This window comes from Marmota monax, unplaced genomic scaffold, assembly GCF_021218885.2.
Source record: "Marmota monax isolate L192 unplaced genomic scaffold, Marmota_monax_Labrador192_F-V1.1 WCK01_AAM20220418_F8-fsc00086, whole genome shotgun sequence".
NCBI lineage: Eukaryota > Metazoa > Chordata > Mammalia > Rodentia > Sciuridae > Marmota > Marmota monax.
Window position 1 is genome coordinate 2,476,236 of NW_026693086.1, and position 14,004 is coordinate 2,490,239.

Genomic DNA, 14,004 nt, shown 5'->3' on the forward strand with positions numbered 1-14,004 from the left:
GAGATTTCTGCACTTTCTCAACTAGCACTTTAGAGGTCGAGAGATGCTGGCTTTTCAAGACTTCACCAAATTGCTCCCTTTGAACCCTTTCAGCCACCTGCGGCCTCAGAGCAGGGGCTTACATTTCCAGCACGCAGGCACTGTCTACACAGGGGCAGCAAACATGTGGCTAGGCCACCAAGGCTAATATCACACACCAGTGGCGCCCCATTGCACCCAAGATCACAGTGCTGCAGTTCTGTGGTTGATACATTCACACGTGAGACGGTGGCTCTGCTGGTCTTATTTTTTTTTATGCCTCCCTTCACCCCAAATTACTGCTAGTGCAGCAGTGACTGAACATGTCATAGTCACATACATTGGTGCTGAATCAATGAGTATTTAAGCCACAATTATTGAACTCTCGTTGCCTTTCAGGCACGGGGGGGTGGGGACATACAGAGATGGGAACATTCCAGAATATACTCTTGGGAGGCCACCAGTCTGGAAAGGTCGCTTATATTTTAGAGAAGAATTCCTTCTCTCCAAAGCATCCCCTTAGAAGCCTTTCTGAATACCAGGCCATCAGCAAGGGCGAAGACAGAACCAAATCAGAAGTGGCCCTTTACCTTGGTGAGCAGATAACTGATCAGCACAATCCAAGTCAGCAAGAAAGACACACCAGGCCCCAGCAAAAAGACCAGACTGAGCCCCAGGGAGGTCAGGGAGAAGGACTCTTCCAGAAGTGGGCATGTGTGGTAGTTAAAAGCTGGGACTATGGATCTAAACTGCCCTGGTTTCAAGTTCTGACCCACAAGCACAGTTTTTCTGCCAGTTTCTCATCTAGCAAATAGGTTTGTAAGAGTTAAATCAATCAATAAAAATTAACCTAAGGTTGTGCTAGCCTGGGTAACAAGCCTTATTTAAATAGCAAGGAAGGGAGGCTTGCTTTTACTAACAAAAAAGGGAAAAGAAGATAGGGAGAGGAAGAAGAAGAAGAAGGGGGAGTGGTGTAAAAGCCCTGTAGGGGGCTGGGAGCAGGAACCCAAAGCAGGAGCTGGACAGGGAAGGGCGGGCAGCCAAGGCTTCCTTAGGCGCATGCCCATGACCTCCACTGGTTTAAGAAAATTAATTAATAAAAAAAGAAATGGGACCCTGAGAGACCATTTGAAAAACTGATTTTAAATTCTGGTTACCCGGAAATATCTGCCTAGGGCTGATCAAGGAATGAGAACACTGCGCACAGGTCAGCAACACTGCTGCCCACAGTGCATTTCAGTTCCGGGGAATTCCAATTTATGCAACCCTGTCATCTACTGTTACAAGTGCTTCCGAAATCCTCCCGAGCCTCTGCCTCTGTGATGGCTGGGTGCAATGACTTCATTTCATGGTGACCTGGCAGATTGCTGAGTGAGTTCTTACTGCTGTATCTCATTAGATCAGCTGTCCTCTTACATTTCTGGGAAGGAATCTGAAATCTACTTAATTGGATTTTAAAAATAAAGGACCCTCTGACACTTAATACATAAAACAATTTGTTACACATTCCACAAAGTAGTTTAGAAAGTCTTAAAAGACTTTACAGAATCCTAAAGGCATAGCATTAGGAAAAAAATCTCCCATGCAGAACATGAAAAAGAAAAAGATATTTCTCAGAAGGAGAAGGATCAAATACAGATTTAATCATTCTATACTCTGAATTATTTCCCCAAAAAGATGGGATTTTGCCCACATATTTACAAGCTTCTCTAAGATAGAATTATAACTTTTTTTTTTTTCATTTTAAACAACAACAAGCTTTTCCTCCCTGGGTGTCTGAACGTCTACTGGCATCATGAATGACACAGTAACTATCTGGACCAGGAAGTTCATGACCAACCGACTACTTCAGCGGAAACAAATGGTCATTGACGTTCTTCACCCTGGGAAAGCACAGTACCTAAGACAGAAATTCGAGAAAAATTAGCCAAAATGTACAAGACCACACCAGATGTCATCTTTGTGTTTGGATTCAGAACCCATTTTGGAGGTAGCAAGACAACTGGCTTTGGCATGATTTATGATTCCTTGGGTTATGCGAAGAAAAATAAACCCAAACATAGACTGTCAAGACACGGCCTGTATGAAAAGAAGAAGACCTCAAGAAAACAGCGAAAGGAACGCAAGAACAGAATGAAGAAAGTCAGGGGGACTGCTAAGGCCAATGTTGGTGCTGGCAAAAAGTCAAAGGAGTAAAGATTCTGCAATGACTTTATCTGCGGTGATTATGCGACTTTTTCGTGAGGATTAATAAACTATGAAACCTTTCCATTAAAAAAAACCCTTATCAATCTTAATCTTCATAATGTTATTTGAATTCCAATCAAAAATGACTAAGATGAAGAATTACAGAAACGGAATGGAGTTTTATCATTTTCCTGCACATGTAAGCTTATCCACTTGGTTTTTTGTTTGGTCAGTTGGCCTTTCTCCCCTCTGGCACATGGAATGGAATCTATTTCCTAGTCCTACTTTAACCATGTGGGTTGTTTCACAGTTCCACCAACAATTCCTGCTTATACAGGCAAAGTCCAAGGAAACTTCTCCGCCAATCACATTCTTCAACCTCTCTCAACTGTCTCTCCAAGGGACTTTCAAGTGCCCCATTCTTCTCAAGTCATTTATGGTACCTCCTTGAACCAGGAGGCAGCTGAGTTTGAGATTTCAACATTTATTTAAGCAAAAACAGGTGAGATATATTTCGCAAGATAGTGCTATGCGGACAGTGCATACAGCACTATGACCTATGGGGATATGTTACAGGAAGCGGGGCCCATTTACTGCTGTGGTAAGACCACACAGAGGGTGAGGAGGAGCTGAAAAGCCACACCAAAAGTCCACAGCAGAGTGTCTAAGCTGGGCTGAGGGTATAGCTCAATGGTAGAGCACTTGCCAGAAATATGTAAGGCCCTGGGTTCCATTCCATCACCAGAGGAAAAAAAAAGTGCCAAAGGCAAGGCACAAAGTCAAGTGCTCAGCTCTCCACACTGGGCTGACTCAGTGCTGTGGCCACAGCTGGCAGGGAGGCACTCCAACTCCGAGACAGGTTCTGCATGCTCCCAGAGAAAGGAGGTCACAAATGATCATTAAGTTCTCAATGCAGCTCACAAGCAGCCATTTAGCTCCCTGCTTATCTAAGAGTCAGCCGTGGGAGGGGCCTATGGTTTTATTTTGTTTGTTTCAGTTTTTTTATTTTTGTTTTTTCCTGAGCCACTCTGAACTGAGAGAATAGTAAGGAAAAATGTGGACTAAAAAGTGGCTTTTAACCACCTCTATTAGTTACAATGCTGGGCAGTCTGAAAATAATACAGATGGCTCCATTTGTACAAAGGGGCAGAGAAGGCATGAGTGGCTGGCTAGGTAGGATGGGAATGGGACCTAATTGTGAAGGGCCACAGCGGAGCTTATCTGAGGTGATCAAAATGTTCTAAATCTGGATTGTGGTAATGGCTACATAACTCTAAATTTACTAAAAATCACTGAGTTGCACACTTGCAATGGGTGAATTTTATGATACATAAAGTCAATGATGGGCCACATATGTGATGGTCCCATAAGATTATAAAGAAGCAGAAAATTCCTGTCATCTGATGACGTTGTGCTATGCCAGTGTAACGCACTTCTCACATATTTGCGGTGCGGTTGGTATAAACAAACCTACTGCGCTGCCCACCACACGAGAGCAGAGCATACGTCCAGTACTTGATACCTGATAACAAGCCATTACGCTACTGCTTGATGTATTGACTGTACCTTTTTTGTATAATACTGGAAATTGAACCCAAGGGTGCCTAAACCACTAAGCCACGTCACCAGCCTTTTTATTTTCTATTTCTTGGTGCTGGGGTTTGAACCCAGGGCCTTGTGCATATGAGGCAAGCGCTTACCAACTGAGCTATATTCCCAGCCCTTTTTTAATTTTTTACTTAGAAATAGGGTCTCACTAGGTTGCCTAGGGTCTTGCTAAATTGCTGAGGCTGGCCTTGAACTTTCTTTTTTTTTTTTTTTTTAAATTCAAGCTGATTCTTTTTTTTTTTTTTTTGAGAGAGAGAGAGAGAGAATTTCTTTTTAACATTTATTTTTTTAGTTATCGGCGGACACAATATCTTTGTTTGTATGTGGTGCTGAGAATCGAACCTGGGCCGCACGCATGCCAGATGAGCGCGCTACCGCTTCAGCCACATCCCCAGCCCTGGCCTTGAACTTTCAATCCTCCTGCCTTAGCTTCCAGAGTCACTGGGATTACAGGCATGTACCACTGCACCTGGCTTTACTGTATTTTGGATCATTATTGTAGAATGTACTTTTACTTACAGGAAAAAAATTTACTCTGAACAGTGTGATGTGATGCCAGCAGTAGCCTCAGACACCTAAGGTTTACTGCACCTCTCAGCTGCATCATTTCTCCTGGCTTGATTTAATCTGTTCTGTGCATCTCGGCCCCAGGAGCATCAGGCTGCACCGCAGATCTATACCATTTGGCCCAGGTGCATGGCAGGCTGCACTGTCTAGGTTTGTGTAAGCACACGCCATGATGTTCATGCAATGATGAGTTGCCTGACATTTCTCAGAATGTGTCTGTTTTTCAATGACACATGATTCAATAAAACAGTTTAAAAATGATAATACCAATGACTGGACCCCCAACTCAGAACAACTGGATCACTCCTCTGGGGTAGATCCTGGCCCTTTTGGAGGAAGGAAAAAAAAAAAAAAAACTCCCCAGGCAATTCCCTAGCATTGGTGGCACTGAGGAACCACTGTGTAGAAGGGTGAAGAACCACAGCTCAGGTGAAGGCAGGATAACTAACAGGGCAGGGCATGGGGCCCAGCAGGGAAGGGTTGGCAGGAGCATAGCAGAAGCCTTCCCAGGTATGGGCAATCAGTGCTCTCTGGAGGTCAGTGCTGCCTGAACCCACCTTGTGTGCATGAGTCACAACTGATTCTTTCTAGCCTTCTAACATTTTGCAGGCAGTCACTGAGTTCAGATAAGAAGCGGGTGGATACAGATAGCAAGTTTCGTTTTAGGGAGAGGATAGCGAGGACAGGAATACAGAATATGGCAGGGGCTAAGGGCCAGGGCTCTGGGATCAGACAGACCCCAGCGACGTCACCTCTTAGCTGCAACTATGGGTGTCCATCTGCTCCACCGTAAAACAGAGTAATTCTAACTATAAAAGAGAAATAACAGCAATGATACACCACTGTAGAAGGAGTGCAAAAACGCCATCTTTTCTATTATTCATCACATTGATCGCAGTTCCTGACACCTAGTGAGGGCTACTGGCTACTCAGAGAGGTACAGCCAATTACAACAACCTGCAGATGATTCCCGAGGCTTATCCAAGAAGGACCTTTCCCGGGTTAACAAGCTGTTCTAGCTTCTCTCTGGAAGAAGTTACTGTGGAGCCCAGACCACACAAAACCAAAAAGCCATGTCCACCCTCAAGCAGGAGCAGGAGCAGGGCAGGCAGGGAAGGCAGTTCAGCTCAACACAGGGCTGGTCTTGACAATGCTGTGTGGGATGAGGCCACCAACGAATCACAGGCACACAATAAACAGAACCTGAGGAGCGGAACCCTCCATCAGAGGATCAACGCCTTAAGCTGCAGTGCCTCATGCTACTGGCGAGGAGGCTGTAAAAATGCCTGCACCAGCAGTTCCTGGGTGCACCCACCCCAGACGAACTTGCTCCCAGGCAGTCAGATTTTAGACCCCATCATTCACCTCGTATTTATGGGGTTTTCACTAAATGTCAAGAACTGGGGACAGGAAAAAGAGAGAGAGAGAAATGAGTCAGTCCCACCACTGGGAAGCTCCTGGGAAAGACAGAAATGTAAATAACCGACTTGTCCAGAGAGGCCTGGCAACACAAACAGAAGAGTAATGGTCCACGTGGCCAAGACAGGCTTTCCAGGGAAGCAGTCCACAACGCAGCTGAGTCAAGGCAGGGGGAACTGGGAAGGGGTCTTACCAGGGCAGAGAAAGGAGGAGGGGGATCTGGCTACAGAGAAAGGCGCTGTCTGCTAAGGAAGGAGAGGCATCGGGAGGCACTGGGGGCTTTCCAATAATGGACTAGCATCAGGTTTGAGTTTTCAAATGAAAACACAACCTGAGGTCTCTACAATTATGCGGGGCAAGGACAAGAACAGAGACCTAGAACCCTAACTTTCCCATCCTGGCATGACATGAAGCTTCTTAACAGAAGCAGCACAACACAATCACTGACTATCAACTATCAACTTAAAAAGTCCTTCACAAAGTACCAAGGAAATTTATAAAATATAAAGCTCTCTCTGGTTAAGAAATTAATCTTACACAGAAACCACAATTCATAGACCACAGTATAATTCATTGAGAGACACTATCAATTAATACCAAATTTCCAATGCTAAAGTTAAAAAAAGTTTTTAAATAGCCATATTATAGTTATACATTCTCTTTTATGAAAACACTTTCACTTGTTATTTCATGCTATTATAAGTACCCTTAAAGGGCAATTTTTATTTTCCTGATTTCTGGGTTTAGAAACTGAGGCAGACATCCATTAAATGAACAACACAATGTGAACCAGTCTTTGAACCCTCAGAGTACTTTCAAACTGAGCATGTAATCCAGCTCCTTGGGAGGCTGAGGCAGGAGGAGGACTGAAAGTTCAAGGCCAGTCTGGGCAGCTTAGTGAGACCCTGTCTCAAAACACAATTTTAAGAAGGGGGTGGTCTTGGGATACAGCTCAGTGATAGGGCCCTTGCCTAGCATGCACAAGGTCCTGGGCTCATCCTCAGTACCAAGGAAGGAAAGAAGGAGAAAGGCAGGAAGGCAGGAAGGCAGGAAGGAAGGGTAATTTCAATGTCATGAACCAAAACTAGGTTTCTCTTAAATTTTCATGCTAGATTCTGTTCCTAGTTCCACCACAAACTAATCATATGATCTAAAAATACATCACTTGACCTTCTTGGCCCTCACTTTATTTATATTTGCATCAAATTCTCACATGACTTTTAGGAGACTACAATAGCAAAAAAGAGAACATTCTGAAACCTTCTAAACTACTTTGCAAATGTAGGACTGTATCTCTATAAACAAAAATGTTTCATATTTTTTAAAGGCATGTAGCACTGACATTTGGATACTCAGGGACACTCACTCTAGCTTTCTACAATGAGTACACATCAGATGCAACCCAGGAAGTTCCACCATGCAAGTTCCAGTATACAAAGTGGAGGGGGAAACTATTCACCTGAAAAATCAGGGTGAGGCCACTTTTGATGGATGACAAGTAGAATCTGGGTGGGGAGGATCATAAATTTGTACTTGCCCTATTCTAAAGGTCAGAGAAAAGAGTGCCTGATGCATGAAAGAACACTATAGATGACTCAAAACAGAAAGCTAATTTCTTAGAAATGAGGCTTTTCTCAAAAGAGTGCTTGGAATATCCAACGTTTACCGAGTGGAGCTGTGCAGCCCAGCACCAACTTCAGTGGCAGGCTGCTTCCCCACTAACCTTTTCATGGGGTTAGTCACTGGACAAATATTTATTTGGTTCCCTTCCATGAGCCATCATGAGTAAGAGACTCGGCCCCGGCCCTGAGCGAGCTCGAGGACTATCGAGGAAAATAAACCATCCTGCTCCGGCTCAAGGAGAGCTCCAACAGGGGATGCGCAGGGCCCTCCAGGACTTGTCATCTTCTCCACGACTGAGATTTCCTGAGCACTGCTCCAGGTGCTTTGCAAGAGCTAATCCATTAAATTTCATAGTAATTTTGTGAGAGGAATCATCCCCACACTACAGATGAGAAAAGTGAAGCATGGAGAAATGACTTGCCAAGGTTTCACCTGTAGGTGATGAGTCTGGGCACTATCACTCTAGAGACCTGGTTCTTTTAACCATCTAGTTACTACTTTATGCCCACCAGCCCATTTAAGTCTCAAGGTGACCATGAAATTCACAGCATTTTCATGCCCATTTTGGAGATTAGATAGCCACACAGAGAAAAGTTAATTAACTTGAAGAAAGTTACAGGCAAGAAAGGAGGGGCTCTGAACACAGACCTGGGATAGCAGAGCGGCTTTCTGAACCTGGTGCTGGCTTCTGGAGCCTAATGATGGGTGTGATGCTGCACAGTACAAGAGTGTGTGCTATTGGCCAAGTTATACTGTTATGTGCACGGAGGAATATGTAACAATGAATCCTACCCTTATGTACAACTATAAGGTACCATTAAAAGGTTAACACTGATAAAAAGAGTATATAAGGCAGGGAGAGCAGAGGGGACAGTTCACAGGAAGAAAAGACACAAGGTGATCCTGCTGGAGAGACACTGGCCCTCAAACTTGGGTGCATGGGGCCTGGAGGAGGCTGAGAGCGAGGCAGGGGGCCAGGAGAACCTTGTGGTACCCTGGGCCTTGCACTGCATAGGAGGCAGCTGCAGTAGACCCCTCAGGAGGGCCAGTGCTGAAGACATCCCCTCCTGGAGGCCAACCTAGGGGAAGGAGGGCAGAAGTTGTTGAAGGCAGGCAGAAGTTGTTGAAGGCAATGGGGAAATCTGACAGACCCTGCAGGACTTGGCGATTCTGAATGGGCATCAAGCAATGGGCTTCTACCATAGAGAAAGCAAGAGAGAAGCTCTTAGTATAGCACACAAAGCTCCCAAGTTTGAGGGTAAGACAGGAGAACTGGGATAAACAAGATCTGCCAAAGGGAAGAACCTGATCCCATACTGTGGCAAACTGAGTATGTCCAAAGCAACAACGAAGCACAGGCTCCTGCAACTACAGACCAGACTGGCCTTCAAGTCCTCACACGGACCACCTAGCAGAAGAAGGGGCACGCCATTCTCTCCTTCTAGGCACATCTGGCATTCAGCCAAAAACTACCACAGGAAAAACAGCAAATACAAAATGGCATTAAGACAGTCTACTCGCAACAGAACTGGACCGAGAGAAGGCCAAGACATTGGAATCATCTCACAGGGACTTTAAAACTATGATAAATACAAAAAAGGCTTTAGTGGAAAAGGTAGACAAATTGCGTGAACAGATGAGAGATTTAGAAACATAAAGGAGGGGGATAGTAGAGGACAGGAAAGGCAGCAGAATACAACAGACACTAGTATGGCAATATGTAAATCAATGGATGTGTAACTGATGTGATTCTGCAATTTGTATACGGGGTAAAAATGGGAGTTCATAACCCACTTGAATCAAAGTGTGAAATATGATATATCAAGAACTATGTAATGTTTTGAACAACCAACAATAAAAAATTAAAAAAAAAAAAAAAAGAAACATAAAGGAATTACCCCAACTAAAATTAGGAGGGGGAAAAGAGCAGGGAAAACTGGAACAATGTGTCCAAGATACATGTAATCAGTCCTAAGAGGAAGAGTGAGAGAAAGTGGGGTGGAAGATTTGTACAGTCAACACGTATGAGTTTTCAGACCCAAGGTGCTCAGAGAACCCCAAGTTGGATAAATGAAAAAAAAAAAAAAACTACAATAAAAACCCAAGTAAAAATATCAAAGCCAAACTCTTGAAAAACAAAGATAAGGAGTAAATCCTAAAAGCAGACAGGAGGGAAAAGCATTTTACAGACAGGGAGCAACAATGGAAATCACAGTTGATTTCATCATCAGAAACTCTAAGAACAACTGACAATGGAATGACATTTCTAAAGCCCTGAGAAGAACAAAGTGTCCACCTACAACTCTACAACAAACTAAAATTTTCCTTAAAAATAAGGGCAAAATAAAGACATCTTAGAAAAACAATGGTTAAAAAGAATTCATCCTCCGACAACCTCAATACAGTACTACAGTGGGAAGGGAAAGAGGAGAGGAACTCAGGGTGGTGACATTCATGCTTAAACCAAGGTGGGGGAAAGCCGCTGATGGGAAAGGTGGCAGTGGTTTGCGCTCCCCAGGCCAACTCTCAGCAGCCACCGTTTTCTGCAGTCCTGGCCAAAAGAAAACCAAGCGGCTGCACCCAACTCCCTGGGAGAGGCTTGATGAAAGTGGGAGAGTTCTAAGAGTTCACCACGCAAGCAGGTGAGACACAAACAGTGAAGGTTCTATCTACTTTCTAGGAGTGTCAGGACAGATCAGCTTTAATAACATGGCCGATTTTCAACTAGCAACTTCAACTTCTGTGGTCTCTAAGGTCTTGAGAGAGAAAGGAAAGGTTTGGGCCATAAGTCTGCTAGGCTCTTCAAAATGCACTGTCTGGAACTTGGTACTTCTGACATCTTGGTCTGGGTAATTCCTTCCTGTGGGGGGCTGACCTGAGCACTGTAGGATATTTACCAGCATCTCAGCCTCTACCCACATGGAAGTGAGTGACAATGAGTTCCAGTCTTCCCTTCCCCACAGTGGTGACAACCCAAAATGCCTGGAGAGATTCCTAAATGTCCCTGGATGGAGGGGGAGCACTATTTGATTATAGAAAGAATCTTCACAATGGCCAGAAAGGAAAGGCCTCTTGACACTGGGAGCTGAAAAGTGGCACTCTTTCTATGTGAGGACCAGTACAGCACACTCCAACTAACAGCACCAGAGTCTACAAGAAGAGGGACAAGGCTCTTCCGGCTCCACAGTGACCAATTAAGTAATTGCTCTTCATTTTATTAGTGCTACTCCTGATTCCCTTAAATTTAGACCTAGATCCTAGAAAATAAAGAACAAACATGTTTCAGTTTGTTTCCACAGTTAGTTTCCTCTTTAGTTCCCTGAGACTTTCTCTGAATGGGTAACAATATTACAGCTTTGTAATTGCTATGAACTCTAAACCTGGCTTGGAAGTGCACACCTGTAATCCCAGCAACCCAGGATCCTAAGGCAGGACTGCAAATTTTAGGCCAGCCTCAGCAACTCAGAAAGACTTGCCTAAAAATAAAAAAACACAGGGCTGGGGCTGTAGCTCAGTGGCAGAGCATTTGGCTAGCATGTGTGAGGCACTGAGTTCAATCCTCAGTACCACATAAAAAAATAAATAAAGGCATGCTGTCCATCTACAACTATAAAAAAAATTGTAATAAGAAAATAAAATCACAAAAGGCTGGGTTCAATAGACAAAAATTTTTTAAAAATTTTTCTCTAAGAATTCTATTTTGTTCTTAGATGCTTGCTTTTCTTAAAAAAAAAAAAAAAAGGATATAATCGCTTTTCTGAAAAGTTTTCTTATACCTACTGCCCTGCCTTGGATGATGAATGAATAAATACAACTATACTTGCTTTACTTATCTGTAGACCTATTTATCAAATACACCTGAACTTTTTCTAAGTGGCTTTCAGTACTATACTTTTTTAAAATTCGTAAGATTTTTTAAATGCCTTTTACAACATATAATGAATTTTATGGGGGAGAAAAAAATAACATGAGTTCCTTCAGTCAACCATCTTGAACTAAAATGGGTCCCATAACGTTGTGAGGTCCTCTCTTCACTAGAAAATTTTCCTACCATTAATAATTTCAAGAACCTATGATTAGAGACATCACTTTGATCTGCTGTGCTATATTACGGCAGTTATACTCATATGAATTCATTAAAAATTAAATTAAAATCAATTACTGCAATGTCAAGAGAAGAAGTTATAGGCAGGGAGCAGGCAGAGCACTATAATCTGGCAAAGGAATTCTATGGCATTACAGGGCAAACCTAGCATTTTATTTTATCTGCATATTGTTCAAACAGGACACTGGTCCTTTCTTACAACCACAGGAATGTTTTTTTCTTTTTTTGGTGATAGGGACTGAACCTGGAGCTGCAACCTCTGCCAAAAAGCTCCTGCTAAGGAACACATCTCACACACACATCTCCTTGTTGCCAACAACTCCAGGGTGGAACCCAAAGCACTCCAAAGGAGCCAGTAAGGCCCCTGTGGATATAGGCCAATTGCTAATTCCAAGAAAGCTCAAAAAGTGCTTTTGCTCTTGGTATTACATAGTGATTAGAGTGTAGACTCTGGAGACGGGGCACTAGGTCTGTGGCCTCAGGCAAGTTCCTGAGGGAAGGATGGAAGGGGGCCCACACTGAGCTGCAGGTGCATGGAGGAGACAGGGAGAAAGTCCAAAGGTAGAGTAGACAGGCAAAGCGACATGACATGGGGACGAAGTGAGACAAAAGAGCCCAGGACGAATGCTGGGTGTCTAGCTTGAGTGCTGGCTGGATAGATGCTAGGACCCTTTGCCTGAGAGGAAGTCTGGAGGACTTGAGGGTGTGGCACATGAGGTCAGCTCTGGACATGCTGAGTTGAAGGGATCTGCTGACCCTTCCAGGAGACAGAAGGGGCCTCTCAACATCAATGCCCAACTTGCTTTAAGTACTGGCAGCCAGAGTGGGTTTCTGGCAGTGCACTCAGAACACAGTTCCTGCAGAGAAGATGGAAGCCAAGGACAGAGGACTCAGAAGCGCTAAAGCAGGGAATAGAAAGGAGTCCTAGCGAGGTCAGAGAAGCCACCAAAATGAAGTACAAGCAAAGCCAGGATAAGTGATAGCTGAAAAGTGCCAACTGAGGGCAGGAGGGGTGAGGAAGAGAGTGTGGGCACTGGAAGCCAAGATGTAGGTCCTGCAGGAAGGAGAAGCCATCTTGACCCTCCAATACCATTTTCATTTTCTTTTTTCTTTTTGTACCAAGGATTGAACCCAGGGAAGCTTAACCACTGAGACACATCCCCGACCCAGCCCTTTTTATTTTTTAGTTTGAGACAGGGTCTTGCTAAGTTGCTGAAGCTAGCTTTGAATATGCCTCAGCCTTCTGAGCTGCTGGGATTATAGGCATGCACCATCGAGCCCAGCATTTTTTCCTATATGTCTAAAAACAAATATTGGAATCACTTCTAGTTTCTTCAAAACTTAATTTAATATTTTGATTGGTTTGGGATTCATTCATAAGGTACTAGTGATCGGGTGCCTCCTCTGGTCTAGGCCCTGCAGATACAAAACAAATGAAAGGGGTGCTGGAGACCAAGATGCAGGGCACTGAGGGGAAGGAGAAGCCACGAGAAAGCTGAGGAACCCCTGACCATGTCAGCCACTGAGAAGGCAGAGGCAGGGGAGAGAGGGAGGCTGGGAAGGCAGGGCAGAAATGGGAGGTCCAGTGAGGCAAAGCGTGGGACCATGCCCAGGCTGGAGGCTGGCTTCGGGTGGCAGGCTCAAGGCACACAGGGCCTACACAAGCACAGAGACTAGTCAACTTGAGCAGTGGCATATCCAGATTTCTCTGGAAATTAGGAGCCAGGTCATCCAAGGAGAGTGGGTGTGTCTGGGGCAAGGTGGAGCAGCTTTGAGGAAAGTGAAAGTCTGGCAGAGGCACTCAGGAAAATAGGAGGGGAACCCAGCTAAGGACTGGGAGGCAGTGTGAAGGCACTGGAGGCAGCACAGCCCAGCTAGCAGCCAGCACAGCCCAGCTGGCAGCCCTGACCTGCACGCCCTGCATCCCAGGTACAGGAGAGAAGCAGCCAAAAGGCCAGGCTGTTATTCTGCAGATCAGGTGAAAGAAAAAGGACAGCTGGACAGAGTATTAAAAGCCATATCCAAGAGGAGCAGGCACCACCGACTCTGGCTGGAGAGGTAATGAACAGGACTGTGCGAAGCGCTGCAGAGAAAGAGGAATCTGGAAGAAGAGACTGTGGTCAGACCTGACAGAGGGTCGGGGCAAGATTCCAGAGGTGCTTCTTACAAACACAAGGGCAAATTTATTTTCAGAAAAGAATGCCAGTTCACATCCCGCCCCCACTCCCCCACCCACTCGCAGTGTGTGACAGACTCTTTTCTCTCAACTCCTAAAACAGTAACATACCATCATCTTGTATTGTGATAATTTTTTTTATTTTTTTTACTTGTAGTTGGACACAATACCTTTATTTTTATTTATTTATTTTGATGTGGTGCTGAGGCTCGAACCCAGTGCCTCACACATGCTAGGTGAGCGCTCTACCACTGAGCCACAATCCCAGCCCCAATTGTGATAATTTAATAAGTGAAAAATA

The 14,004-nt window shown here is 44.4% G+C and overlaps 1 protein-coding gene and 1 pseudogene across 7 annotated transcripts in view; one reads left to right on the forward strand and one right to left on the reverse strand.

Moving 5' to 3' along the window:
* Positions 1–14,004, reverse strand: part of Arhgap17 (Rho GTPase activating protein 17) — an 85,600-nt gene that overhangs the window by 58,593 nt on the left and 13,003 nt on the right. The gene's annotated exons all lie outside the window — the stretch shown is intronic.
* LOC124099478 (small ribosomal subunit protein eS24-like) overlaps positions 1,786–14,004 on the forward strand; it is a 129,211-nt pseudogene continuing 116,992 nt past the window's right edge.